General features: G+C 42.7%; 1 protein-coding gene across 5 annotated transcripts in view; it reads left to right on the top strand.

Moving 5' to 3' along the window:
- The window catches only part of FAT3 (FAT atypical cadherin 3), a 588664-nt gene that overhangs the window by 396946 nt on the left and 166576 nt on the right, over positions 1–25142 (top strand). The window lies entirely within an intron of this gene.

The raw sequence follows: 25142 nt of genomic DNA, 5'->3' as shown, positions 1-25142 counted from the left end.
ACCTTATCAACTCTCCTGACGTGTCTATTTTTAGTAAGTGCTTGCCTTCTCCATATAATATCAATTCTGGTGTATCTACTCTCATGACTCTATATTTGTAACGGGGTGCCGAAGGCGCACTTGGTCTCCCATAAGCCGCAGACCTGCTGCTTAGCTTCGGGAGCGAGGATCTGTGTTCAGCCTCATTCCCAGGGCGGCTCTTGCTAGCTGGGAGGCTCCCTGCTCCTAGGTCTGCCTTGAGCGCCGAGCTCATCACTCTGTGCTCGACTTGTTTGTCTGTCGGTCATGTGACGCTGGCCACGTCACATGACCCTCACTCCCCACTATAAATACAGGCAACCTGCTGGCTACAGGTTGCCTGTGATTTTGGTCCGTTAGGCTGTGTATTATTATTGTTATTTAGCTTACCTTTGGATTTGACCCTTGATCTGCTTCCTGACACCTCTTCTGCCTGCTCCCTGAACCTTGACGCTACCTCTCGGATTTTGACCTCGGCTTGCTTTTGGATTTTGTCTTTGCCTCTTCTCTTGTACTGACGTGACCTCCTGGACTGACCCCGGCTAGTTGACCCGCCTCGCCCTTCCGTTTTTGGTGGTACCTTGCTTGTTCCACCTCTCTGTCCGCTCTAGTGCTACCTCTCATTGGCTGTCCGCTTCCCTGCTGTCTCTATCTCTCTGCTTGCACTTACTCAGGTAAGGGACTGTCGCCCAGTTGCGCCCCGTCACCTAGGGCGGGTGGTGCAAGTAGGCAGGGACAGGGGACCGGGTGGCAATCTCAGGGGGTTCACCTCCGCTCTATCTTTATATCCGCGACTCTACTCCGTGACAATATTGTGCCATTCCTTTATTATTCCTGCTAGAAGATAGGAATGAATTGGTAACAGTTCGCAATGAAAATCTAGCTGGGTGTTACCATTAGGGGAGGTGGGGCCCTGCACAATCTGTCAATATCCACCCAGTTGGATCTTCATTGTAAATTGATGGCAATTCATTCATAACTTTTAGCAGGAACAATAAATGAATGGCACAACACAACACAGAGTCATGAGAATATATGTCCCAGAATTATTATTACAAGGGGAATGCAAGTAGTCACTAAAACAGACATGTCAGGAGAGGTGACAGCTCCTCTTTAAATATGTTCTGCATATTAAAGACCCAGTATGTGTATATGGTTCTTTTATCTTTTTTTTTTATACTACCCTGGAGACTTTCCTAATTATTTTGCCCCCTGAATCACCCCTTTAAGTTTGCATGTACTTGGCATGGCTTTATTTTGCTTATTTTTTATTTTTTTTCGTGACCTTATCCAGCAGATCCCATTTTGCACATTAACATCTTCTGTTGCATTACATTGTGCATTTTTATTTTCCTTTGCTTTTTTACTGCTGTGCTTTGACTCGACCATTTACAGGGTTGGTTATGGGAAATAAAGGTCTTTTTTGTACATTATCCTGCACCTGTCAGGCTGCATTAGTCTTTGCTTAGTTTTATCGTGTGCATCTGTAAGTTGATAAGATTTGGATTGTTCTTTAGAGGTTCCATTGCAGTTGCCTGAAACGTGAATGGCTTGAAGGCAGGGCTTAATGTATGTTAACGGGTAACGTTCTCCATACCAGATGAGCTTGGGACCCATGCTGTGCACTTGCAATGTTTATAGCCGTGTTCATAGACTTTTATAGAGATGAAATTATAGAATCCCAGGCTCCCGCGGTGAGGTTTTATTAACATGTCGTATTGATACAATTTAGCCGGCATATTCCCTGGAAAAGTCAATACAGGTGTTAGATTGTACTTTTTCCAGACCCCCAGGAATATGTCTCTACTCATTTATAGTCTTATTTGTTGTGTGATCTGATGTGGTATTCGAGCGAGCGCCTCACCGTAAAGTTTCGGAGAGACAATAAGCACAAAGGCACTTAGATTAAGTTGCAAATAAAAACTCAAAAGACTAGAAATCTGCTAGATGGGAACATGGTAAAACTTGCACTGATATATAGCAGATCATAATATTATTGCAAATTTTTCATTGACATTCATTTCATGATTCTCGTAGGGCTCCATAGCAAAACTTAGTATGAGCCCCCCCCCCCATTTTATTATTATTATTATTAATAAAGGGGGTGCCCCATGAAAAATATTAAACTTTTGTACTTTCATGCAATAAAAAATTTAGTATAGTCACTGAATTCAATGAAATGTATCTGTATAGCGCCACCTGCTGTTGTTTTTTTTATACATATATATTTTTTTGTCCATCTCACTGAGATGGCTGCACATACTCAGTTTCACCCTTAAACTACCTCCTGAGCTGTGATAGGGAGAGAGCTGCAGCAGAAAGGACATACCCCTGAGCTTCAGCAGAAAGGACATACCCCTGAGCTGCAGCAGAAAGGATATACCCCTGAGCTGCAGCAGAAAGGATATACCCATGAGCTGCAGCAGAAAGGACATACCCCTGAGCTGCAGCAGAAAGGACATACCCCTGAGCTGCAGCAGAAAGGACATGCCCCTGAGCTGCAGCAGAAAGGACATACCCCTGAGCTGCAGCAGAAAGGACATACCCCTGAGCTGCAGCAGAAAGGACATACCCCTGAGCTGCAGCAGAAAGGACATACCCCTGAGCTGCAGCAGAAAGGACATACCCCTGAGCTGCAGCAAAAAGGACATAACCCTGAGCTGCAGCAGAAAGGACAAACCCCTGAGCTGCAGCAGAAAGGATATACCCCTGAGCTGCAGCAGAAAGGATATACCCCTGAGCTGCAGCAGAAAGGACAAACCCCTTGAGCTGGCATGCCTGATATAAAACTAGCAGAGCAATTGGAACGGTGAATGGGGAGATCTCAGGATCCATGTGAGGTCCAGGGCTGGTTCTAGCTTTATTAGAAAGAGATTGTCCTGTACTGTATGATGTCTGGTTTTCATTTTTTACATTAATCGTGGAAAAAGTGGAACTGGTGCTTCGTAAACATGGCACCATACTTCTCAATATATTTATACTAGAAAACTGGCATAGATGCATTGATTAATCACTGCTTCCCTTCTACTACAAAACTGGCTGCCTGCAGCCACCACTAGGGGGAGCTCAGTGCCTAGGAATTTAATGCAGTTACAGTTGATTGAAAGGAGAGCCGTAATAATCTGTTTGCACTGAGATCCCCCTAGTGGTGGGAAGTGTTTTCACATTGGGAGGAGGAGTGAGAGCTCAGCAGAATTCAAATGACGGTGTACGAATTTGGGCAGGGGAAGACTGACCTTGTACACAAACGTCCCAGTGGGCCAATATCCAGGGGCTGCCTGAGCCCTAATATCGGCTGCATTCTGCTCGCATTAATTAATGCTGGAAATGTCAGCTACTTCTAGGGAGGTATTCTGTGTTGCTGCGGCAGTGATATTGTGCGCTGCTCTATTGTATTGCTGACCCCACCTACTTGAGTTGTCCCTGACCACCTGTTTTGTCCTCACCTCCTGTCAGTGTGAACCAACTTATGATTTTTATTTTTCAGGACCACTTTGTTTCCAGTCCACCCCTAAATATGGGGGAGTCTGGGGAAATAACAGTCAGTCTAAAACTGGGTGAAATCCACCATCATTCACTTTCTGATCCTGGGAAATTCCTTTATACCCAACCATAATAAGATATTTATGGAGAGCACTTTGGATATATATTTGGCAATTTTAGTAATTTTTTTTAGGATATTCTACACAGTCTACACATGTCAACAATTTACCATGAACATCTCGCTCTTATTCTTTTTTCAGCTTCCAAAAATTGTTCAAAAACACCGTAACTTGGTCGTATGACTTTGTTTACACCATACTTTGGCATTTCATAAAGGGAAAATATAGAAATGTTCTAAACTAGAAGGCCATCGACAATTATTTGTGGAATTCCCAGAGGTATGTTGACCAGTCATGGTTGATGGCCATGAACCACTCCATCTGCAGTAATGAGCACTTTTGGCCATCAAGGAGCTGTCAATGTGCAATCAACACATTGCTTTGGTTTTCGAGTTGACGTTGGTTTTGCTCATTGTCCACCAGGAGATCTAGAAGATCCTTCATACACTATTTAGATATAATAGGTCTATGTGAAGACATCTTGGCCATCAGTGATATTTTCAGGTTAACATCTTGACTCAAAACAATTTATATACTCTATTATTTTTGGTGAATATAGAAATTTGAGTTGACATGTGGAAGGATGCTGATGGCCTCCAGCTGATATGTGGTAGGTTAGACTGCTCCTGCCCTGGAGCCCGTGTTGCCTTTGTTTTTCCATTCCACACATTATCATCTAGAATCTGCTTGTTTCATCAGCCATGATGAACCACAATGACTCTTTACAGGAAAAAATACCTCTCTCCCTCCACCACCCGAGCGCCGATCCAGCCCTCTCTTCTTTATGTAGACATGACAGGTGTATAATGCATTTGATGCCTGGACTGATTGAGACATTTGACGGGCAGTTGAAATTTCTGTTCCAGAAACCCATTGCTTCTCTTTTAATATACACGGTGTGAGCTTTATGCATATTCAGATTAGACTATATAGCTGCCACCGCCAGATTAACTTTAGTATTTGGATTGACAGATGCCTCATCAACCTTACCACCGCTCGCTGTGCTATCATTTATGAGGTACTTACCTCCGCGGTGACCAATTAGAGGTGGGGTGCCGCACCTGTTCATGTCTAAATGTCAGCTTGCAGTGTCTCCTGTGTCTTTTGCTGCCTTGTGCCAAGTTCTGCACGTTGAAATAGGTCTAAGCAGTTCAGATCTGTGCCCATACTGAGAAAATGAAGGCAGGATTTACGCTCGTTGCTTCTGAGAACGTGTGCTTGACATGGCATGGTTATCCATCAGGAAACGATAATATGAATTCTCACTTTATTTCTATGCACTCCTTAAAATATGAGTGTATGGATAGAGGCATATATAGGGGTGTAGCTATAGGGTTTACAGCCAGACCATGGTGCCTGAGGAGGTCCAAATGCCCCCTCTGCCAAAGAAGACTCTAGTTTTACACGATACAAATGTAATAGATTCTTGTTACATGCTAGCAAAACCCTTGACAAGCTGTAATTCACATCACAACCACTGGGTGGCCACATGTAGACACTTATAGCATAAACAACTCCCAACAAAGTATCGCAAACTCATGTTTTGTTTTGTTTTTCAAAGCTGGTCATCACGCCTCCTATATATCTGCAAATGTCATAGGTTTAGCTGGGGCTCTGTTTTCAGATCTTGCATTGGAGTCTGTGTGCTTTAAAGGGGTTGTCCCATCTCATACATTGTAGGCATATCGCTAGAATAAAAAATAAAATAGAAATCATAAACTTTCTGGAGTTTGAATACTTTGAATCCTTGTGTCATGCTCTGCCCCTTATTTCTACCAGGAGTGCTCCTTTAAATTTGCAATATAAAGTGGTCAGCCCATCTCAGTGTCCTCACATTATATATGATATACTGTGCGTAGTCACAAATAGTCCTGAGTTTGTCAGGATTGTCTCTAATTTTTAGAGACATTCCTGGCACACTCAGGGCTAAAATGTCTGTGGCTTTTGTAAGCCCCAACCATAAATGGGTGGTCCCGCAAGATATGGGTGTTTTCTGGGAAGGGTCTATTTGTCCCGAATTTACCAACTGCAAAGTTGGTAAGTATGTCTGTCTTGTGATATCCATCAGATATTGACTTGGTTTGCTTAGAGGGCAATTCCAGAAGACCCTACAATGTCCTCCATTTTTCCCACAATTCATTGCACTACAGCAGGTTGTTATCTGGGTGGAATCTATCAGATCGATGTTCCATCTGAAATCTGTAGACCACCTATGACAGTAGTCTAAATCAGGGCATCAGGCGATGATCGGATGGATGTTCGGTATGAGAAATCTACCTGTCCGCCGCGCGTGTGCACTGGCCCATAATTTTTCCCTACCATGTAACGCTGCTGAGGCTCCAGGCGCATGCGCAGTGTCGGCCGCTGTTCTGCTGTGAAATGTCCTTACCCCGTCATTGTGCGCCTGCGCGGCACGGCACACTACCTTCCAAAGCTGGTAACGTCATGTCCGGTGCGGCCGGAAGTGACGAGGGTAGGGAAATTTTATGGGTAGGGAGATTTTATAGAACACCGGCATATGCCGGAAGGGCGTCCTTTTTGGCATATACTCGCCGGGAATACCTTTTTCTTTACTGTATATGCATAGTCATATTCTGCAGAGGAATCCTGCAATAAACTTTTACTACATGAACTTAGTTTTTTGCTATAAGAGTCAATGGGCTAGGGGCTGATTAAGTGGGTGTGGCCTTACAACGGAGGTATATATTGGGGTAAGGCAGTAAAGAATATTTAATAGGCAAGGTAGATCAATATGTATTTGATGATTTGCGATAAGCCGGGTAACAGTCCCTATGGGCACTGTTAGTGATTATCGGACAGCTCCCATTATGGTTTTTTTCTGCAGAAGGACCTTGTGTCTGTTTGCCCCTCCATGCTTTTTCATGGTCTTTGGCCAAATAGTGTCCCTAGCCCTGCCCAGGATCTGGTCACCTTATAGCTAAGAAGATAAGACCTGGGGCCCTTCTAAGGTTGGAGAAGTTGGATATTTTTGCATTTCCATCTGTGATCATTTCAAAGTTTCCTTTTTTTAGTCTGTAGCTTTTGTTCTTTTATCAGAACCGACGAGGTGTGAATTATGTTGTTGTTGTCATTCTATGCACTTTGTGTGGATTTCTGAAGGTTGCCTTTTCTTTATTTTTCCCCAGTATCACATTGGTTATTAAAAATAACAAACACTCTGACATTTCGTACAAATGTTAATTTTACAAAAGCTGTTATCAGTGTGGATAACACCCGGAGGAGTGCGACCTCGGGAACACTGCCAGATCATATCTGAATACAAAGCAGAGGATCGGGATACGGAGATCTGTGCATTTATTAGTTTTCTTTTTATGTATGTTAAAGTAAAAATTCAGTCTTTGTCTTGTAAGTTATCTCACGGCTGAACCTGGTATGAGAAGCGGTCTTTATGACGGTTATGGCTGCTGACAGTCAGTGTCTTGCTCTCCACGTTAGTATCGGGAATGGTGGTCCTGTCTCTGACTCAATTATCTCAGTCCAATTACAGCAATCCCCAAGGAGTTGTTAGGTCAGTACAACGTAAGCAATAATCTTCCTTGCTGAGCTTGGGCAAGAGTTCTTTTACGTAGCCATGTTATTTCGTTGTGTAGACCCATTAGATCTGAGATGACTATGAAAAAATAAATCAAAAAATATAAAAAGACTCTAGACTCGTAAGTTGTGACCTGAGAGAGGGAGTTCAAAATAGGTGTCAAGTGTTGGTCTGGCCCCACAGAGGATTGGAGGATCTTAAGGTGGTCCTGAGCGCTGACATGAAACAGACACCCAACCACATTGAGATTGATGTGGTCCACCACCCCCTTCGAACAGCGTGGGTACCAATATAGAATCTGCAATAGGGTCCCCCGAACTACCACATTCTATTTATGATACTGGTGTCTTCTTACATGGCAGAGGGACCTTTGGCCTCCAACAGGCTTCAGAGATCTTCACCCACTATAGCCCATTCACATGTAGCAGATTTTTATGACATGAAGCTTTTTTTTTCTTAAATCTGCAGCATATCTACTCTATAATGTTGCGGGATTTGTTCCCAGTTTTCAACATGGATTTCACAAAGGGTTAAATGTGATGCAAATAAAGTGGTGACCATGGCAGGCAGATACTCTTCGGTGCTATTGAGTAACATTACAGTCAGCCTCTCCTGACCCGAAATGACTGCAGTCTCCCTTTTAGACTGGTTTCTATGTAAAGTGACACGCTGAGTGGCAAAACCACAGCAGTTTGCTTCGGCTTGCCGCAGATTGTTGGCAAGTTCAGATGAAGCACATAAAAACACGTACTACACCTCCACTTACAAAGAAATTGTGGACATTTAAAGCAAGGCACTGTGGTTCTGCCACATGGATTCTCAGCTGCAGTGCACATTACCGCTCTGTGGCCTGTAAAGTTTATGTCCACCCATCAGCCATAACATTATTTGGTCACAATACAGCTTGTCTTGGGCTGGGATATATTAGGGAGTAAGATTATGTGAGCAAGCGTAAGGATGAGCAAGGTACAAGAAGCCTAAGGATGAGCAAGTATAAGGATGAGCAAGGTACAAGAAGCGTAAGGATGAGCAAGGTACAAGAAGGGATATATTAGGGAGTAAGATTATGTGAGCAAGCGTAAGGATGAGCAAAGTACAAGAAGCCTAAGGATGAGCAAGTGTAAGGATTAGCAAGGTAGAGCAAGCCTAAGGATGAGCAAGCGTAAGGATGAGCAGGATAGAGCAAGTGTAAGAATGAACAAGGTACAAGAAGAGTAAGGATGAACAAGAGTAAGGATGAGTAAGGTAAAGAAAGCGTAAGGATGAGCAAGTGTAAGGATGAGCAAGTGTAAGGATTAGCAAGGTAGAGCAAGCCTAAGGACGAGCAAGCGTAAGGATGAGCAGAATAGAGCAAGGATGAGCAAGGTACAAGAAGCATAAGGAGGAGCAAGAGTAAGGGTGAGTAAGGTAAAGAAAGTGTAAGGATGAGCAAGAAAGAGCGAGCATAAGGATGAGCAAGTGTAAGGATGAACAAGCGTAAGGATGAACAAGCGTAAGGATGAGCAAGAGTAAGGATGAGCAGGATAGAGCAAGTGTAAGGATGAGCAAGGTACAAGAAGCGTAAGGATGAACAAGAGTAAGGATGAGTAAGGTAAAGAAAACGTAAGGATGAGCAAGAGTAAAGATGAACATTAGTAAGGATGAGTAAGGTAAAGAAAGCGTAAGGATGAGCAAGTGTAAGGATGAGCAAGTGTAAGGATTAGCAAGGTAGAGCAAGCCTAAGGATGAGCAAGCGTAAGGATGAGCAAGCGTAAGGATGAGCAAGCGTAAGGCTGAGCAAGCGTAAGGATGAGCAGGATAGAGCAAGTGTAAGGATGAGCAAGGTACAAGAAGCGTAAGGATGAGCAAGAGTAAAGATGAACAATAGTAAGGATGAGTAAGGTAAAGAAAGCGTAAGGATGAGCAAGTGTAAGGATTAGCAAGGTAGAGCAAGCCTAAGGATGAGCAAGTGTAAGGATGAGCAAGGTACAAGAAGAGTAAGGATGAACAAGAGTAAGGATGAGTAAGGTAAAGAAAGCGTAAGGATGAGCAAGTGTAAGGACGAGCAAGCGCAAGGACGAGCAAGCGTAAGGATGAGCAGAATAGAGCACGTATAAGGATGAGCAAGGGTAAAGATGTACAACTGTAAGGATGAACAAGCGTAAGGGTGAGCAAGTTTAAGGTAAAGAAAGCAGAAGGATGAGCAAGTGTAATGATCTGGGGACCATATTGTGATGGCTATGGTTAGATGACTGGGTCAGAATATATACAATACAGCCCATCTCGTGGGATGTCCTGGTATACAGTGGTTAGTAGTACCTACCAAAAGTGGTTCAAGGAAGGACAACTGGAGAACTTCAGGGGCACTCAATGCTCACCGATGTGTGTGGAGAGTAAAGGCTCGCCTGTGCAGTCCAATTCCACAGATTGCTGAAAAATTATGAATAAGTATTTTAAATTCCCTGCCGCTTTAAGAAATTCCATTTTTGTATTGTAAACTTTTAGGGTATTTTCACACTTGCGTTAAACTTTTCCGGTATTGAGTTCCGTCCAAGGGGCTCAATACCGGAAAAAAACTGATCAGTTTTATCTTAATGCATTCTGAATGAAGAGCAATTCGTTCAGGATGTCATCAGTTCAGTCACTGTATGGTTTTTGGATTGGAGAAAATTCCGGAACACTTGCCGGAATGCCGGATCCGGCATTATTTTCCATTGAAATGCATTAATGCAACAACGCAAGTGTGAAAGTACCCTTATTAGGAATCGCCTCATATTCCATCAACCTCCCCCGCTGCAGCCTGTGCACGTTGTGTTACCCAACTTATTCTTAGATCTATTAAGTAGAATCTGAAATAATCTCACTTGACATGTTATAATAACGCTGTCACTTTATACTGTGAAACTTGGCAAACACAAGACCCCAGCGTCAGTTTTAGCCCCGATTAATACACACAGTGAATATCTATAAGTGACAGCCTGCTACCTGCTCATCAACTATTAAAATCTCACTGGTTTACCAGGGGTTACAGCCACTGATCCACCATTGCTTACTGGTATTTTGTAATAATCGCAAAAATGTTTTATTTGGCATAGACCTCTTCTCCCACAGTGCCATGCACAGTTTAAAACAGCTGTGATATGTAACACAGTTCATCCCGATCTTCCTGGTTCACGAATAGAATGCTAATGTCAGTGAAGACTGATGCCTAAACAGGAAAGAGTAAACAGGAGGAGATCTAACTAGAAGGGCAAAATTATAGCTGGGGAGCAAAAACTGATGAAGAGAACAGCTCAAGAATGTCAACGATGTGACCTAACCGTTTACAGCTCTGTGTACCGTGAGATCCCACAATGCATTGTTTTAAAGAAATCAACGAAAATCTTTATATGTGAATGGAGAAGAAAACATCGGAACGCAGCACTGGCTATTAGATGAGGGTCCTGAATGGGAGACTCCCTTTATTGACACAACATTTGAAAATGGGTTTCTCAACCTGACGCCCTTTTTTCCTTCCTTTATGGTGGAATGAGCTGTAAAACGTTGTGAAAGAACCAAAGTTTCCCTAGAACTTTATGCTTTATCAGTTTAAAATAAATGCCGTTTTTGGCCTTGATATAGCATTTTGTGTGTTGTAGCTTTAAATCAACACTAAACATAGAAAATGAACAAAATTAAAATAAAAAAACTCTTCCAGCACTTCCTCCCTTAATTTCCAACTTTTCTTTGATCCTATTTTTATTTTAGATTTCAGTTAAAACTAAAAAAAAATATCTAAAGAAATCTCTATCTGTGCCGCTGGATCAGCCATGTCCCCCCTCCTTCTCCTCACTGCCTTGTGTCTGGCTGTCATACAAGTAGCTGCAGCAGGATCCTCCCCTCTTTACCCCGTCTGTATGTAGTAAGACAAAAAGATAGTAAAGTGTAACTGTCATGTTTTCATCAAAAATTCATCTATTTTAGCATATGTTACTACTGCTGCAGCATTATGCATGAAGCAATCTTTAGTTTCTTCACATACCACAGTTTTGCTTGAGTTTTTCCCTTAGTTACGGCTGTTTTAACCTCTACAATATGGGGATCTTCTCAAGATGGCTCTTCTGCCAGTTCTCTGAGGCCAAAACTGCTTTCCCTCACTTCCCATACACATATGCTGTAGCCAGCAGCTCCCTTCCAGCCAATCAGATTGGATTACTGAGAGACACGCCTCCTCTCTCTGAAGCCTAATGCCGCCATGCAGTGTGGAGGACCGCCCCTCCGTCTTCTGTTTATACTAAAAGGAAGACAGACGAGCCCTAGCAACGGTCTATTAAGGGAGCAGTGTAAAGGGACAGCAGACATTAATGAAAGCTGTTATTATAAGGTACCATATTTTTTGCCCCATAAGATGCATTTTTTCCTCCAAAAGTGGGGTCAAAATGCCCCTGCGTCTTATGGGGTAAATACTATTGAGCACTACCATTATGGAAGCGCTTATTACTACCGGAGGATCGGTAAGCGATGAAGGCTCTGTACTTACCGCTTCCTTGTCCTCGGCTGTCAGCTGTGCAGTGGCTGCGCACAGCGTGAGGGCGCTCTGTGTCCTTGCGCTGTGCGCATAAGATCACAGCATAGCCGACAGCAGGAGGAAGAAGAGCCCAGGCGGTAAGGAGCGGCGGCATCCAGGAGCAGGAAAGGTGTGTTTTTTATTTTATTAAACATGAGGCAATAGGGGCTGATCTAAGACAATGGGGGCTTCTGGAGATAACATAACAGGCAATGGGGGCTGCTGGGGGCTAATATGAGAGGCAATGGGGGTGTTGTGGGCTAATATGAGAGGTCCTGAGGGCTGATATGAAGCAATGGGGGCTGCTGGGGGCCAACATGAGAGGCAATTGGGGCTACTGAGGGCTAATATGAGGCAATGGGGGCTGCTGGGTGCTAATATGAGAGGCAATGGGGGCTTCTGGGGACTGATATGAGGCAATGGGAGCTGCTGGGGGCTGATATGAGCCTATTGGGGGATGATGAGAGGCATATGGGAACCGATGAGAGTTATGAGGCTCTTATCTGAGGTCTGATTGGGAGTCATTCACATTGGGGTCTGATCTGAGGTCTTGTTGGGGTCTTATTAACATTGGGGATCTTATTGGGGCTGTTAGCTGAAGTCTGATTAACACTGGGGGTCTGATTGGTGGTCTGACCTGAGGTCTAATGAAAAATATTTTTTTCTTATTGTCCTCCTCTTATTGTGCGTCTTATAGGGTGAAAAATACAGTAATTACAGATCTTTTGACAATCCTTGACAAACTAACTCTGGTTTATATGCCTAGCAAATTAAAAAAATATATGACAGTTACTCTTTAAGCCACGTCTCTCCATTAAACCCGCCCTCTGGTTAGTCTCTAGATCAGTAGATTATTCCAGGTGTTCTCTTTGAGATTTCTACAAGGCGTTTTTTTCAGGAACATGTAAAGAATGCTGATAAGCATTTAGGGCGAGATTATCCCCATTTATTTGTATCACTTATTTCTAGGTTTAGTGTTCCTTTAAGCAGTTAGAGGACGAGACCTCGCTCATGTTCTTACTCGGAGCCTTCCTTGTACTTGCACAGATCATTGTGCTTTCTTGGCCCTTTAGGCGAGCCCACACTGCACAATTATCTCAGTGGTACGCACTTCTACTGCCGTCTTTACTGCTATGTCACATTTGCTTCCAACTGTTGCCAGGCACCTCAAGAGTGCCCCCATACCATTATTTCCACTTTACTGTATGTCGTTTCCACACCATAGGATAAAAAGTTTTCGTTGCTTGTAACTTTGAAAGTATTTTTTCCGTGGGCAGTTAATGGCATCTGTACCACGGCTTGCCGCTAAAGGAGGATTATGACATTCAGAAAACAAAATGATGAAAACAGCAGGAAAAAAAATAAAAAAAATAGAAATTAAGTTAATAAAGTTAAGTTAACTAAGTTAATAAAAAAATAACTTTCACTGAAACATTTCATCACAAAATTCGATTTTTTTATCAGGATTTATTCTAAGTATATTAGATTTTTTTTTCTGTTTATTATTTAGGTGACAAGCCACATACAGATCTTAAAATATTGCAGTTTTCACACTGGTCGCTGCTGCTGTCACAATAAGATGTCTCTTTTTGTTTTCTGTAGCTCACTTGTGAGCTTTAATCTATAGATTGGGGCAGAATGAGCAGAGTCATCTCATTATTATTAGAGGGTGAGCAAATGAATGACTGTTGGAGACCTAGATAAGACAGCATATTAACAATATACACTACACTTACACATAGGACTCTGTGTGTATCTTCCAGGGTCTTTGGAGGAGGGAGTTCTCCTTTAACCATTGAAGGCATTTCTCTGTTAATAACTCCCATTCATTTCAGCAGCCATAAGGCACACGCTCCCTTCTGTAGTGTCTATACAGGATTTAAAGACAAAAAAGTAAAAGAAAACATCTACAACATTTCAAAAAAGAACACACACATTATTATCTATGAATTTACATGGAATTAATGAAACTGAGATGAAATTCGTGACACATTCTGTCAGTCATTTGTCAATCAGATAAATATCCTATTTCTGAGTTTCTCGGAAAACTGCGCGGCATTGATCGTGCCTACAACTCGATAGACCAATGCCGATATGGCAAAGGTGTAGATATACTGTATGGAGCTTGAAAGGGGTTAACTTAACAGTCCATGTGGACTGAATTGGTGTCTAAATTGACAGTAAGTACAACATAAGGACTTGAAGGCTTTGAACAATTTTTTTCCAATTAGTCGTTTTTTTAAAGAATAGACAGTTTTTGTTCTTTCTACAGGGTTAATTTTCAGTATCTCACTTTCAGTTTCACACTGAGCCGTCAGATTGCTGCTCTGTCATCTCAATGTATAGCTTTTGTCTCTGAATTCCTGACAGCTCCTGAATAGTCATTAAAGCTAAATTATCAAACTGAAAAGCAAATGGCTTAAAGGGCATCTGTCGGCAGATTTGTACCTCTGACACCGGCTGACCTGTTACATGTGCACTTGGCAGCTGAAGGCATCTGTGTTGGTCCCATGTTCATATGTGTCCGCATTGCTGAGAAAAAAAATGTTTTAATATATGCAAATTATCCTCTCGGAGCAATGGGGGTGTTGCCATTACACTTAGAGGCTCTGCTCTCACTGCAACTGCCGCGTTCCCTGCATTTTATAGGCAGAAGCAGGTTGTTGTGATCACAGCTTGGCCCTGTAAATCAAAGTGCAGAGGGTGCAGCAGTTGTAGAGAGAGCAAAGCCGCTAGGTGTAATGGTAACGCCCCCGTTTCTCCTAGAGGCTAATTTGCATATATTAAAGCCTCATTTTTCTCAGCAATGCGGACACATATGAACATGGGACCAACACAGATGTCTTCAGCTGCCAAGAGCACATGTAACAGGTCAGCCAGTGTCATAGGGACAAAACTGCTGACAGATGCCCTAAAAATGAATATTTATGAGCTATCAGCAGATCAGAGATAAGGGCTGTAGATTGAGCTCACAGAGCAACAACCGCTCAACGTGCTCCCCAATATTGTGGGCAATCCTATAGTGCCCCCAATAATGTGCCAGTAAGAAATGCCCCCATAGTGCCACCCAATAATGTGCCAGTAAGAAGTGCCCCCATAGATGCCCCCCAATCATGTGCCAGTAAGAAGTGCCCCCATAGCGCTCCTCTCCTGTATTGTATCATATAAAAAAAAATAAACTCACATACTTACCTCCATCAGGCTGGCAGTGATGCGATGCAGGCCTCTTCCAGCCTGTATCCCGCGCTGTATAGCCCAGGCGGTGCGATGACGTCATCGCACCACCTGCACCGGCCTCTGATAGGCTGCAGGCCTAGTGCCTGCAGCCTATCAGAGGAACGGGGAAGAGAGACGCCTCTCCCTCCCCTTCCTCGCCGCAGCATCCATCTGTATCCCTGTCCTGAGGACGGCGATACAGATGACTATGGAGATGAGCACTTGCACAATGGAAGCGTTCATGTCCCTGTGCCCTACCGCTGCAGCCCCCCCACTTATCACCAGAGCTGCACTGCCTGAGGTGATCACCTCACCTCGCCTAATTGGCGGTGCGGCCCTGATCGCGACGCCCCCTGTCATTGAACCCCTCAGATGCCGTGTTCATCACTGATCGCGGCATCTGAGGTTACAATTTTGGACTTTCAGTTGTTAATCGGGGTAAAAAATTTATAAATAAATACTCACCTTATCCATTTGCTATCGTAGAGGCTGTCCCGCCCATCTTGATTGAAGACACCTCTGTGCATGACGTCATATGATTTCATGCAGTTTCTGCAATCAAGATGGCTGCGACAGCCTCTTCTCGTATGTAATTTTTTTTACACCATTTTGGGAAAAATAGATTCATTACCACTAAGCACGAAGAAATTCGGCTTCATGCCAAATCAAATTTTTCCTGAAATTCTGATCTAAGTCAATCAGTTTGCCTTTGATTCGCTCAGCAGTACTAGTGATGACTGGAGTTGCCCTTTAAGACCAGATTGATTTAATAAAAACTATTTTGTTATGCTTTTCTAGTTAAAGGAATCAGAGCTTTAAACTAAAATGCGTTTATCTAAAAAAAGAAAAAAAAAAAAAAACACCAAAAGAAATCTGGGTAAGGTATAATGGCTCATAAAGCTGGCTGGATGTGAATGAGACGCGGTGTAACTGCGACTCTCCCACACCTCTATTGTCACAATGTCCTGTTCTTCTTCCGCGGTTTGCCGGACAATTATAGCATTGGAACATGTAATAAGCGGCCTGCCACTGCTTGAGGATAAAGGACTCCCGTGATTGGGTAAATTGGAGCCATCTGTTCTGAGAAGGGGCAGAGTGAAGTTATTTAGTTCCTGCAGATATTGCAAATGAAAATGAAGAAATTTATTTTTTTTTTTCAGGTGGATGCGATATATAAAGAGGATTTATTGAGCGGCCCTGGTCTGCTTTGTCTGAATGCATTGGACAAACAGCGGTGAAAGAAAGGAGATGGGCAGGAGAACATTTGTTTTTTATCTACTTTTTTTCCCCCCTGAAATAGCACCACTGTTGTCCTCAGGCTGCGCCTGGTATTGCAGTTCCATCTTAGTTACTTGAATGGGACTGATGATCTGATCAGCTATCTGAGAAGGCACCAGCACTCGCAGTAGCTCCGCGGCCTTCTCTCAGCTCACCAAGAAGAGCGCCGTCCATTGTATAGAGACCGTGCCTGGTATTGCAGCTCATCATCCCCATTTACTTCAATGGGGCTGAGCAGCACATAGGCCAAGTGACTGATGAACGTGACATCACATGGCCTAGAGAAGGCTGAGAGAAGGCCGCGGCACTACTGTGAGCACTGCTGCCTTATCAATCAGGTGTCAGGTGTCGGACCCCCAACGATCAAATACTGATGACCTCTCATCGTAGATCATCAGTAAAAACTCTCGGAAAACCACTTTAAAGGGGTTGTCTGCACAGACATTCTTTTTATAGGCCCAAAACGGCTCCCATTTGATGCTTCCTGAGTCCCTTGCCCATATCTACTTCCTGGTCCTTCTCAACGCATAGGAAATGACTGCTCCGTCAACAACTTGCTGCAGTGGGGACATGTCCTGTTTGCTGAGATGGACCAGGAAGTAGAAACCGGTGGGGGACCTATATAGCATCAGAATGGGAGCAGCATAGTATCAGTGATGTCGCGGTTCGGTTTCATTTTTCTATTTCGTTCTGACCCTTTTAAAAAAAAAAAAAATGATCACCTGGCAACATCCTCCTTATTTCCCCACCTTCTCGCCACAATGAAAGCCATGGTGAGATTGGACCTCCAGGTGGACCATATTGGAAACCAAACCAAAGTTAAAAGTTGGTTTCCCCTGAAATGTTCAGTCTTGATGGATCACACAGGGAGCTATTTTGGGCTAGTACAAGGAGCATTGCCATGTACCCAATGATGCATAACTAGCTATTTAGGTTCACATAACTGTCTCTTTGACTTAATGCATAAGTGGAGTAGGAGGGTAAGAATAGATGCACACTCTCCTCTATGATTACACATTTTAATGAAGGCCACATGGTTTCCACCAATTTCAATTGGAACCAGGTTGTGCAAAGTCTATATTTCTTTATCTCTTCTGTTTATTTAACTGCAGAACTCATCAAGTACAGGGCAACCTGTGTCCTTTATTAAAGGCCATCTTCATGCACACATTTGTATTACGCCTTCAAACAGCCAATGTGTTGGATGAAGCACCCATAGACTAATATGGAGCCACTCACAGTGGTCTAAGAAGCTGAGATATGAGGAGTTTTTTTGGTAAGGTCTTCACACTGCAAAGCTCTGTTGGCTGTTCTTCTGTCTACCCATGACATGGTGGGAACACTGAGAAGCTCTGAAGTGACCATACATTCCCTCGATGTTTCAGGAACCTCTTCAAATAGCTCCTAATATGATATCTTCCTGGAGCCCTGTGAGTAGAACATAGGGGAATCTAGATTCACTGAAATCATACCTGACCATAAACTTTAGGCGGCCATAGACCTTCAATACTTGTTGCCTGAATACTCATTTGGCTGATAGCTATCCTTTCCTACTAGGGATGGACACATTTATTCATCTTATTAGCCAGAGTTCTTCACCTGTGAGGGGCTGTCTCCACAGTTGAAGAAACTGATTACTGATTGACAGGGCCAGGTATTTCACCCAGCCCAGATAGTATGGGCCCTGCGATGCTACTCTGAGAAGCTAAAATTCATCTGGAAGTGTAGCAGCACCTGCGCAGTCGCTGCTCCAAAAGCCGATTTTGAGCTTCTGTGCCATTATTCTGAGCCCAGACTGAGGGCTGGGCAAAATGTCCAGCCCGATCTTTCAATAGGCAGTTGGGGGCTTCTTTACCTGTGGAGGCACCCCCTCACAGGTGAAGAACTCTGGCTAATGAGACAAATTGACTTGTTAGAATTGATTTCCTCATCTTTAATTCCTTCCCACCGTAAACATGCTTGTAGTTAGGCATGCATGTGTTCTAAGTAGGAAGAGGGGGAATAATCTAGTGCCACACACCTCTGCAAGTTGGTTGTCTCCCTTGAGAATAAAGGAACAGGCATGTTGTTTGACCCATCTTTTCACCAGAAGTCTTTCTGAGAGAGTCAGGCCACCCCTGATGGTGGTCCTTTGAAAATGGAAGGTTCAACTGACATTCATCTATTGAGCATGGACACCTTCATTGTTTTTCTGCGTCTTGAGATTCTGGACTATGGGAATAGCCAGAAATGGATGAAGGGTGGAAGGGTGTTTAAACTTAATTTGCCAAAAGTGTCTTTCCTCAGGATCATGCAGGATGTAGGATAGCAGAAGGTTTAGGATCCCTCACCACTTGTTGAGGCAGGGATTTGCCTACATTTGTTTCTGTGTTACAAAACGTACATTTTGGAAAGTTAAAATTTAATAACCGGAATGAAGCAGAGAAATGATCAGGTTCAGCCCACAAGCTTGAAATGCCCAATTTAAATGTAATTACTTTTCCCTTGAGCAATGCAATTCACAATTATATTTCCCTAATCCCATGGTTAGTAAAAGGCATGCTGCATAATCATGAACAGATTTGTTCTCACCAGGTAGACCATATGGCCTTAAAATGAACAAGAGCAACAGCAAGCCAATTCCTCTATGCGACTGCCAGGCTGAACTGATATTCTTCATACCGACCGGTTCAACTAAATAAATCATAGTATTAAATGTGAGGGGAGCCGTATGCCAATGGGTAGAACGTGGCCAGTAATTGATAGGGGATTAGGAAACATTTAACAGTTTTGAGATATTTTTTTTTTGGAGTACCTGAAGAATTGTGTCAAGGAAACCCAAGGAACTGAATAATACAAGATCTAGAAAGGTAATAGGTAAAATATGGGAATAACATGGGCCCATTGCAGCATCCTCATGGGTGTTGTGACACAGTAAATGGAGTTGTATGCGGAGGCAGGTATTTTCCTCCCAGTGTGTACTGCTGGACTGATTAGCGGCCAGGTGGGGTCAAACACCAGACTGGACTCATTTGCAGGTGAGGGTTTTGACATCACCTAGCTGCCTTTAAAAGACAGCTGGGTTCAGCAGAAAGGATCTCTGTATTGGGATCTGAGGCTTGTGCTGGGCTTGGAAGTATGAGACCAGTGTGAAGGGAAACAGGCCGCCTAAAGTCTGTTCATGGACTCTTTGAGGCAGAACTGCCAGCTGGGTGTAAACTAACACCAAAACCAAAAGGTGACTTTTTGTGTTGAATGTGACTTTTTGTTTATGAACTTGCCAAGAGTGTGAATAAATACTGAACTGTTTGATTTAAGAACTGGTTGGTGCCTCGATACTGCGTCCGCTTATCCTGTCTACCAGAGCGAATCCCCACAGTGTGCATAAGTTTTGTGGCAGATCATGTGGGTTCTTTGGGTCCCTTGATGAGAGGAGGCCACCACTGTTTGTTCTCATCTCTCTCGTAAAACATCTCAGGGACCCTCCTCTCTAGAGTATCTTCATGGTTAGCAAGGAAGGTAATGGGAAAATGGCCCAATTGTCATGGAAATGGGATGAACGGGGAAACAAACACCAAGCACTTCAGTCCTGGGAGTCAAAACCAGCATCATAATGGAGAGGATGGAACAAGTGGCTCCCCTTTCTTTTATTTATGCCAGTTAATGACCTTCAAGTTTATGGGTGAGCTTCAACTCTTACTAAATAGATGGTTGGTCATTCTTGAGACTGGAGCATCACTGCTAAATGTACCTCAGCAACAGTTGTTGGTCCTAGAGAACCCAACTATGAAGCTAAGTTGACAAAAAGTTTCACATTTTTGAATATCAACAACAGTTGATAATGGAGTAGTGGGGGACAGTCATGGATGGACACAGTGCACAGCAAGCAAACAGCAAACATCTAAGTAGGGTCATTTTCTTGATTCTGGTTCATGTCATCAAATTTACCCTGTAGGAAGGTTTCACTCTTGTTGTCCTTCAAAGGTAGAGATGCTGTGCATCCCAGGGACCATTTCCCTCATCCCTTACTAAAGTTCTGGTGCCTAGGGAGCAGTCCTATCTACAGTAAGTTGACATAATCTTTGGGGAAATATCAACATGAGCAGGGCCCAGGACTGACTGGACCTCTAAGAGGACGATGACTGACTTAGTAGTAAGTATATCCTTAGATTTAAGACTATCAAAGAAAACAAATCAGTTACCACTTTGTCACAGGAGGTAAACACCAAACATCTCCTTATATGTTTGTGTGCAGGACATGGATGGAGTGGGATAATTTGTACTTTTCAGTGGAGTTAGATAAGGCTCACGATTATGTCAACATTAGGTGAATGCCCCCCAGGAGAACAAATCCAAATGTCTCCTCATCCGATTAGAGGAGTCAGATACATTGCGCAGGCACTGTTAGTGGTATACTACAGAGGAACGCAAGATTACAGGGCCAGGATAGATGCTTGGCCCTGTCAATCAAGGACACATGGAAGTGGCTCTAAGTGCAAAGAGCTCGGGCCCCCACCTCAGTGCTCCAAAGACCTAATTTACATATTAATAAAAAGTAACTTTCTCCAGGAAAGGAGAAACAAGGAAACATAAATGAGGTATTGTTTTTACTCAGCAGGGTCAACCCTACAAGACAATATACCAGGATTAATAGGTTTGCTCCTCCTGATGGATGCACTTTTAAGAAATTCAAAGTTTGGAGCAACTTGTGGATTTTGGTGTCTCCTGTGTGATGCAGGCTTGGAGTTAGACCTTCCTGGGTGTTGATTTGGTGAAGGGTATCCCATCTGTATTCCCTCACCTGCAGCAGGGTCTGTAAAGCTGCGGTTTGCTGGTCACTAAACACTGTATAATGGAAGTAGTCTTGATTCTGCAAATCTCTCAGGAGTAGTAGTCTCACAGGAGAACTGAATAAGGTCCCTTGGAGAAGGCGCTCAAGCAAGTGCTTCCTTTGTCCACTCTGTCTGGACTCAAACTCCCCCTCCCGGCAGGAAGCAGGACCAGCCCATTACTACCAAGAGTCGATGAACAGAGTGATGTGATTAACCCTGTCCCTGTAAATCATACCTTTTCTGATGGTGTACAGGGAATAACAATGAAAAAACATCACATTAAAAATACATATATAAAACAATAGCACCTACCCCCAGGTCTGGAAGTACCGCATCACAAAAAGCAAAACTTTTTTGTGTTTTTTATGCTTTTTTATATTGTATTTGCATAGATATTGTGTTTATTAGCTTGTGTATCGTCTGTACACATGTATATCTACCTTAATACTATGCTATAAGAGTCCTACTATCTGTCCTTCAATGTTGGAGGTAGTTCTTGGACGACTTAAAGTCTCAAGAATCTTGTATATTGCTGATTGCTGAGAGCAGCAATTCAACAATTTCAGTAGAATTGATTTTCTTTAGCTCTTATTTATGGTCTCCTTGTCTGGCTCAGGATATGAACTCGGTGCTCACTGCTTCAAGGTCTTGTGGTTAAGGGGATTTTTCTATATTTATTTTAGACAAAGGGTGCATGGTGTCATCTCCTGATACTGTCATAACTTTCAGCCAGCTGTCAGGCCGAGCACAACCTCAGTAGCTGAATTGTTTATCCGAGACAAGCACTCTTGGAAGGGATTCTGGGGATGAGATCAGCCAGGCACAGCGCACTTTGATACTTAATATTTCGTGGACACTCCATGTTTCAGAAAGTCTTGAATTTGACAAGACGCGGTCACCCCGAAATCTTAACCATATCTGAAATTTTTCAAATTCAAAATGATATCAAATTTGCATTTTCTTAAAGGCTTAGGCTTACCCTGAATCTGTATTTCCAGAAATATACATATAATATATTGTATGACTGATGAGGGTTTGACTCCCTGGACATAATCAGTCATCAGAATGAGAGGGTTGCCCTTTATTGTTTGTCCATACTTATGGCTGTGCATGGTACTGTAGCTCAGTCCCGTTAAAGAGGTTCTCCAGGAGTTCAATATGAATGGCCTGTCCTCAGGATAGGTCATCAATATCTGATTGATGGAGGTCCGACTCCCGGCACCCCCACCGATCAGGTGCCTGAAGAGGTTGCAGTGCTCCAATTAGTGCTGTGACCTCTTCCTAGGCCAGAGACATCATGTTCATTGTTCACATGGCCTATGTGCAGTTGAATCCCATTCAAGTGAATGGGCCTGGGCTGCAATACCAAGCACAGCCACTATACAATGAACGGTGCTGTGATTGGTATGCTGTGACATGGTCGTGGCCTGTTTTCAATAGCTGATCCATGGAGGTGCCAGAAAATGGACCCCCCACTGATCAAATATTGATGGCCTATCATTAATCCATCAGTATTGAACTACCAGAAAAAAACCTTTGACTGGAACTATCCATGTTTTTTTCCCGAATCACACATCAATGATCCTAATATCTATTTTGGGGAAAGCTGATCCACAACAATATGGACTCATATTTTTATGTTAAGTTTATGGTTCTTTATAAAGTAAATCTCCAGCTTTCATCATCATGTTTTTAGGTCCAAAGGTCTGTGCTGCTACCACTTTATAGGATACAATTTTGTGTACCTGAATCTACCACTAGAGGGAGCTTAGGCGCTTACTTCTGTTTTATTGAACTCAATGTATAAGGAGTGCATAGTGATCTACTAAGCTCCCTCTAGTGGTGGTTGTGAGCAGGCTGAATCGTATCATGTTAGTGCAGGGGATTTGGAGCCCTGTATCATAAAAATGGCGCTGTTACCCCAATAAAAATATATTAAGACATTAAGCAGTACACAATTTTGGATTTTCCTAGATTAAAAAAGAAAAAATGCAGCAAGGAAAAGAGCAGGCACACCACCTTCTGGAAAATAATGTGGAATACTGTATTTGACTATTTATGCCGGCTATAATGCTCTATGCACGATTTAAAACTCAATAATACAGGATATCACATAATAAAAATGAAACAATAAACAATAAAAATCACTCAATAAAACGTCACTAATTAAAATAAAAGTCACTGTGTGATAATTCAAAAGGTGTTCATTGGTCTGGCACCCTCATAATATACGGACTCCAATATATACAATCTCCTAAGACGTGCCACAACTGTGGCAAAAAAGGTATCCAGCTGGAACACAGAGGTAAGCACCACTCTTCTCATGGACCGCCCGATATAGTCTGGTAAATAGTTGCCAAGCTTATTAGATTGTCACACTTTTTAAAAAAAAGAAAAAGTGTTCAAGGGTGGACATTCCCTTTAATTAATTTCATTTTACTTACATGGTATTACACATTGTGAATGAACTTAGATGCCTATCCCCTGTTCATTTAGATTTTCAGCAGGAGTAAGTCTGTAACTGCAGTAGGATTTTCAGCATTAACGTTCCAGCAGGGAAGATGATACAATGTGAAATTGCACTTTGGATATAGCTTTTTGTGAAATAGACCATTCGGTGGGAGGGCGTTTCATGCTGCAGTGAGCTGTGGAGTTGATAAACAGCACGGCAATCAATGTGTAATAATCAAAATTACCTGACTCAACAGTGTGGAAACCTGCCATCCCAGCTCTGATCTTCTCACTGACTGAACTGTCTAGATAAAGAGATCAGTAAACCTGATAAATCTCCGAGAAGTGGAAAAAGGGGGAGGCTCTGATGTGTCTTTCCAAGTTCTACGGTTCACTGAAATAAAAAGTTCTTGTTTTAAAGAGCTGAAGAATTTCATAGTATCGTGTACCTTCATCCGCCCTCTTCATTACCCATCTTGGCATGTGCCAGGATAATCAGCATTCCGCTAATTGCATTTAGTCTTTTTTTCTGGTGGCTTCTAAATATAACAAATAATTGGTGGTTGGAGCCGGTGAATGTTGAGAAGTAGTAATCAGATGTGAAGTAACATCTCTTAAGAACACCAGGAGTCTTCCTATTTTTAGATTATTTGACTCATTATAGATAATTCGTCACTAATGGATTGGAGGGCATAAGGTGTCAAAATGGAGAACCTTGTGTCCAGCATGGGCAGTGATTTTGAAGGATTACCCTCAAGCTGTAGAGAACTAGTCTATGTCTATGTTTAATTGCAAATCAAACCTTGCTGATTTCGTTGAACAATCAGGCCATGGTGCTAATAGGTTATCAGTGAAATAACCCCCCCAAAAAACAGCAAGTGAACCCCTTTAACGTTGGAGTTATTCATAACTAGGGGTCATGAGCTCTATTATTAAATCCAGGGCTCTTCAAGCATCCTCTGGTAGGGCACTCTTACCCAGGACATATCATTTGCAGTATTTTCTATTAGGCTGTTCAGATCCACCATTACTCTTGTGTTGACTTGCCTAAGTCATCTTAATCCCCCAAGTAATGTGCTGTGTCTTGACTTCAGCTCTTACATTTTCCACAGTAACCAATGAGCTAGGTATGACTTTTATTGAAGGTAGCATGGTGACCTGCAGGACTGGGTTATTGGGTTTGAATCTAAGACCAACATCTGGAATGGTTGTTAGACATACATGATGGAGCTCAAGTTTGATTGCTGGGTAAGAGTTTGAGGTTAAATAGACTAAATGAATTCCTTTACATATTCAAGATGGTCAACCAAGAATGGCATCATCTACATTTCCATGAGGTGTTTATCACTACTATAATTTATCGTAGGTAGAGGTTTTTTTCATATCTGTATTTTCCAAATGCTATTCAACACTGATCTAACTCAGTGTTTTTACTTTTTGGGTTTGACTCTTACATTTTCAGCAATAACCCATGATCTAGGTAAAACCTTTATTGAGAGAAGCATGGTGGCTCAGTGGTTAGTACTGCTGACCAGCAGGACTGGGTTCTTGGGTTTGAATCTGACCAAGACCAACATCTAGAATGGTTGTTTGGACATCCATGATGGAGCTCAAGTTTGATTGCCCAGTGCTAGATTGAGGTTGAAATAGACTACATAATTTCTTATACATATTCAAAATGGCCGACC

Source organism: Bufo bufo, chromosome 3, assembly GCF_905171765.1.
Source record: "Bufo bufo chromosome 3, aBufBuf1.1, whole genome shotgun sequence".
Lineage (NCBI taxonomy): Eukaryota > Metazoa > Chordata > Amphibia > Anura > Bufonidae > Bufo > Bufo bufo.
Note: the sequence above shows the minus strand (reverse complement) of the source record. Positions and strands in the feature narration are given on the sequence as shown.